This window comes from Molothrus ater, chromosome 12, assembly GCF_012460135.2.
Source record: "Molothrus ater isolate BHLD 08-10-18 breed brown headed cowbird chromosome 12, BPBGC_Mater_1.1, whole genome shotgun sequence".
NCBI classification, from domain to species: domain Eukaryota; kingdom Metazoa; phylum Chordata; class Aves; order Passeriformes; family Icteridae; genus Molothrus; species Molothrus ater.
In genome coordinates this window covers 4,894,648-4,899,507 of record NC_050489.2, presented here as the reverse complement: position 1 = coordinate 4,899,507, position 4,860 = coordinate 4,894,648, and positions in this window count along the sequence as shown.

The window sequence follows — 4,860 nt, the reverse complement described above, 5'->3', positions numbered from 1 at the left end:
CAAATCCTTCTGTACCACGAGTGCCACCTGAAAGTGCCGTACGAGAGGAAGCTCTTCATCAGGAACCTCAGCAACCTTCCTGGCTGCTATGGGCTTATTCCCCAGGTTTGGCATCACGTCCACCTCCTCCTGTCAAATATTATTGGGGAGACTATTAGTGGGAAAAAGGGTTTGGATAAGACCTTGCTGGTTTCTATTCAGTCTTAAAGATCTGCTGAGAAAAGGATCCTACCTGAATGTAAACCTTAGGATGCAGTTTAACCTCCTGAGGAAACAGTTTATGTTCTAGTCTAGTCTTCAGGGTGTTTTCTTGTGGGAGGTCTTAGAGGGTTGTGAAAAGCTGCTGCATTCGCAGACTCCAGTGCCTGTGCTGGCAGGCTCCTTGCAGGATCCCCTGGGAGTGCTAAGCCTACAATTCTTGCAGCTTGTTTGTGCCTTTACCTTTGTCCTGGGGAGTTTTAAACGTGTGTGTAAGTTGCTGTTGCGGTGGATGTTAAGGAGTCTAAAGTTTCTTCAGAGGTCCCTCTGAAGTTGCATTTCATTCTGTCCCTTCCAGAAACGCAAGGACGACTCTCCCGTGCTCTACTCCAGCCCCAAGCCCTGTGGGATTGTGCAGCCTTACGGCACTGCAGAGATCCCAGTTATCATCGAAGTGCAGATGCTGGGCGAGCATCGCGCCAAGGCTCTCGTCGGCGTGTTCGGGGATGAGAGAAACCCACGGGTGAGTGCAAGGGGAGATGTGAGCCTGTGTGCAACTGCTCCTGGCAGGGTGCACAGGGACAGGGATTCTTCCAGGGAAAACAGGCACAGGCTGCTGGGGAGAAGGACAGCAGGGATGGGTGGCACAAACAGCCCATGCCTCATAGGTGGTGATCTCAGTGTCTGACGCAGAAGGTAGTTCATCTAAGCTGGAATTTAGGGTAGTTTTAGTTAATTAAGCTTTAAAATGCTGTTAACTTTGGAAACACCTGTTTTCAAATGTCTTGTCATCTCTCTGAGCACAAAAGAAGATGTCAGAAGACTTCTGGGAATCTTGAGCTTTCTGTAAAAGAAAGGAAAGCTGGCATTGGAAGACTGGTTGCAAGGATTTAAACTTAGATTAAAACATAATGAAATGATGATGCCAAATTCCCTGGATGGCACCAAACATCTGAACCTGGGCCATTGTGGCACTGCATGTAAATCAGTGAACAGGAAGGACAGGCAATGCAGGCTGTGCCAGGGAGCTTGAAGTTTGACAAAACAGTTGCTTTCAACTATCAGGCTGCTTACCTTAAAAAGGAGGGTTTCTCCCTGCCAGAATAACCAGTTGTTTAACTGTCAGCCTGGTCTTAACTAGAGATTTCTTGCAAAGCTTTTACCTTTGGGCCAATAATTTGTAGTTTGAAAGGTTCTCTTACCTTAATCCTTTTAAATTTGGAGGTGAACATGTAATTTTCTTTTTCTTTTTTCCCAAAAGCCCAGCATTTCAGCTGGAGTGTGGTAGCTGTCCCTAAAGCAATAACTTGAGCAGGGTTGAGCTGTTTAAGCTTTTTTAGGTTTCCCTGTTGTGGTTTGTTTTGAGTGGTTTTTAATCTTTCTTGCCTGCTTCCTGGAACAGGGAGTAGAATTACGGAGCTCTGGACGGCTGGCAGAAATCTACCCAAGTCCAACTGTGTTAGAGTTTGGCAGGATCCCAGCTCTACAGCCTGCTTCACAAAGCTTTACCCTCTTCAACAAAGGTCTTGTCCCTGTAGACTTCAGCATAGAAATGGTAAGTATCTGGGGGCTGTTTTCCAGGGAAATGGACTGGTCAGTAGCAGCCATGACTTGGCTTTTAAAAGCAAGATTTCCATATTGCCCTGTGTGAGAGGAGGCAAGATACTCCAATATTCCCTCTGAGCCAGGCAAGAGGAACCTGGCTCTGGAGTGGTTTTAGCTGGGGCATCCCTCAGTGAGGTCAGGTGCAGAGATGTTGGAGCAGCAATTAATCTGGGTTGTGTTGACAAGTTCTCCCTTAATTTTATCTTTTGTCTTTAGCTGTATGTGTCACATTTTGGAGCTCCGAGATCAAGAGAAACCTGTGGTCCTTTGCTCCCCAGAGCATGGATTTCACTGTGGTTTCCCTGTCCCATCTACATTTGCTTTGTGCCAAACTGCTGTTAATAGTAGAGAGCAGGGTGTGAGGTGTGTCCTCAGACTGCTGGTGGGGAGGCAATTTTCACACCTCCTGGGGGTCAAGCCAGCTGGGCTGTCCACACAAGGACAAGGGTGGAGGTTGTGCACCCCCCAGCCTGTGATCTCTGTGCTATTGAAGAGCATCTTTGGGGAGCAGCTGCAGAGAAAGGCTGTTTAATATGTGGGGGCTGCATAGGGCAGAAGGAGCTGGGGCTGCTCCCCTGGCAGGGGGAGCAGGGCTGGTGCAGCCAGGAAGGGCTTGTAGGCTGGGCCTGGGGCTGGGTGGGATGTCTGCTGGAGGGGGAGATCTGTGAGGGGCTTGAGGTTTGTTCTTCTTCATGCTGGGTGTGTTGAACTTGTAGAGCTGGTTAAAACCTGATACCATGGACTTGTCTGTGTCTGTGGATAAAGCATCAGGCCATGTGGGAGAGTCCAGCCACAGCCTCCTGGGCCAAGGAGGAGGGGTGTGACTTTTCCTCTTGCTGCTTTTCCAGCTGTTTGGGAGATAAATGTTATTCTAAAGCGAGGGTTTTTTCCAGGGCAGCTTTCCCTGACTCCACAATGGAGTTCTGCTTTCAGCCTCTGCAGGGAGCAATGCCCCTTGGCTGGGTGCTCATGGTGTGTAAAGGTTGGGTTTCATGTGCTCCTGCCAGGGCCAGACCTGCAGAGCTGTGTCTGCACAGCTGTGCTGGTGCAAGGCCTTTCCTCCCTCCTTTGGGCAGCCTCCAGCTCTCTTGGCCAATCTGTGAAGTCCATGAGAAAGCAGATGACAAGAGTTCTTGGGAAGAGTGGGCCATGCCCACAGAGCACATGTTGTCCAGTTTTCTTTCTGCTTCCTGCTTTCCTGCTCTGCTATAAGCATTTGGAGGTGACTTTTCTTTAGTCAGAGGGCACTGGGGCACCTCTCTACAGCTGATGATTGGTGGGGAGTGAGGGCTTCAGTCCTTTAGGGGGTGTTGAGAAGCACTGATGGCCCCTTGGGAAAGATTAGTTTGGTGTTGGGGTTTTGCTTCCCTGGTTTTGCAGAGACATTCTTCAGGCTCTCAGCAGTGTCCTCCAGCCATGTGGTTTCTGCAGTGGGATTTGAGCAGTCCTGCCTTCCTCTGGCCTTGAGCCTTTGTGAGAGGCCAGGAGAGAGAAAGCAGCTTTCCTTGGCCCACAGTGCAGAGAAAGACTGGGGAAGGAACACTCTCCTGAGGATAAGCATCCCTTGGGTTGGGCAAAACGGGGTTAATTGGGTGAGTCCCTTAAAGGAGGGGAAAATACAGGTTGTATGAGCTCTGCTGTTGCCCAGTACTGTAGCTTAACTTTAGGGAGATTAGGCCTTCAGGATTTTTATCCTCCCCTCTTTAGTCTTTCCTTTTCTTATATCCCACAAGACACCAGGGTGTGTGGTTTCCATCCTGAATGCATATTATGCTTGTCTTACAGGCTTCCAAATCCTACTGCTTTGTTATTGAACCCAGTGAAGGAGCGATCCCTGCTAGGGGTGAGGTTCCTGTGACTGTCACAGCAACCCTGGATGACACTGTGGGTTTTGATGACGCTGTCCAGCTGTTCATTGGGAACAGCCTTTGGAGCAGTGTCTTTCTCCAGGCTTTCGGCATTGGCACCACAATTGTCACAGACAAACCATTTGCCCCAGAGCTCAACTTGGGATACCAATTCAGGTAGGAGATCTCTCCACTCCCACCTCTCCTCCTGTCTCAACAAGGAGCAGTTTTTCTGTAGTCCTTCAGGCAAGATCTTCTTCAGTGTTCAAAGCCCTGACTCCTTCCCTAAAGGCAGAGATTCCTTTACAAACATGTGATGGGCACTTGAGAGTTGTTAGACACCCTCAAAAGCCACTGAAAGGGAAACCAGTTGCTAAATTGCCACAAACTGTCTCTAGTTCTAATACATTGATGTCCTCACTTGATCGAGTAATGATCTCACAGGCTGCCCCAGAACTAAAGGTTCCTGAAATGGTGCCCAGATGAGGCAGTCCCTCCATGTGGCTGAGGCACCAAGGGAAGATCCTTTCTCTTGCCCTTGCCCTTGCCCTTTCCCAATGGCACCTCCCAGGCAAGCAGGGGCCCTGGGAACAAAGAGACAGGAGGGTGACAACCCCCACCAGGAAGGCAGGAGCCCACAGAGCAGTTCCAGAGGCAGAGTTGCCAGCAGAGTTTGCAAAGTTCACTTCCAAACAGTTTCTAATTGCAAAATGAAATTTCTACAAATGGCTACCAGTGCAGAGCCAAGGCTGATACGAACGAGAGAGGCTCTGCTCCCCTGGTTTCCTCTCCTGGAGCAGGCAGATGATTTTTACCAGCTTGCTGGGATCATCCAGAAACTGCCTCTGAGCCGGCTTTTAGGAATGTCTGCAATCCTACCCCCACACACAAGGTCCCCAAGGGCAGCATCTCAAAGATTCAGTTTCAGCTTTGGGCACAGATTAATACAAAATGCAGCAACAGTATGAATCACCCCAGAACAAACATTTTGGGGGAAAACACCACGTCCTGTTAGCCTCACCTGGAAAATGTTACATTACCATTATAAACATATTTCTCTTTGCAATAATGACATCAAAAGGGCACCTTATCAGACACCACTTCTGGTCCACATTAAGAGCTGGAAATGAAGACAGTCTCTAAGCAATTAACACCTCAGGTTGCTCACTGGGAGCAATCTGATGACCAGGGAAATAGCTACTCTCATACT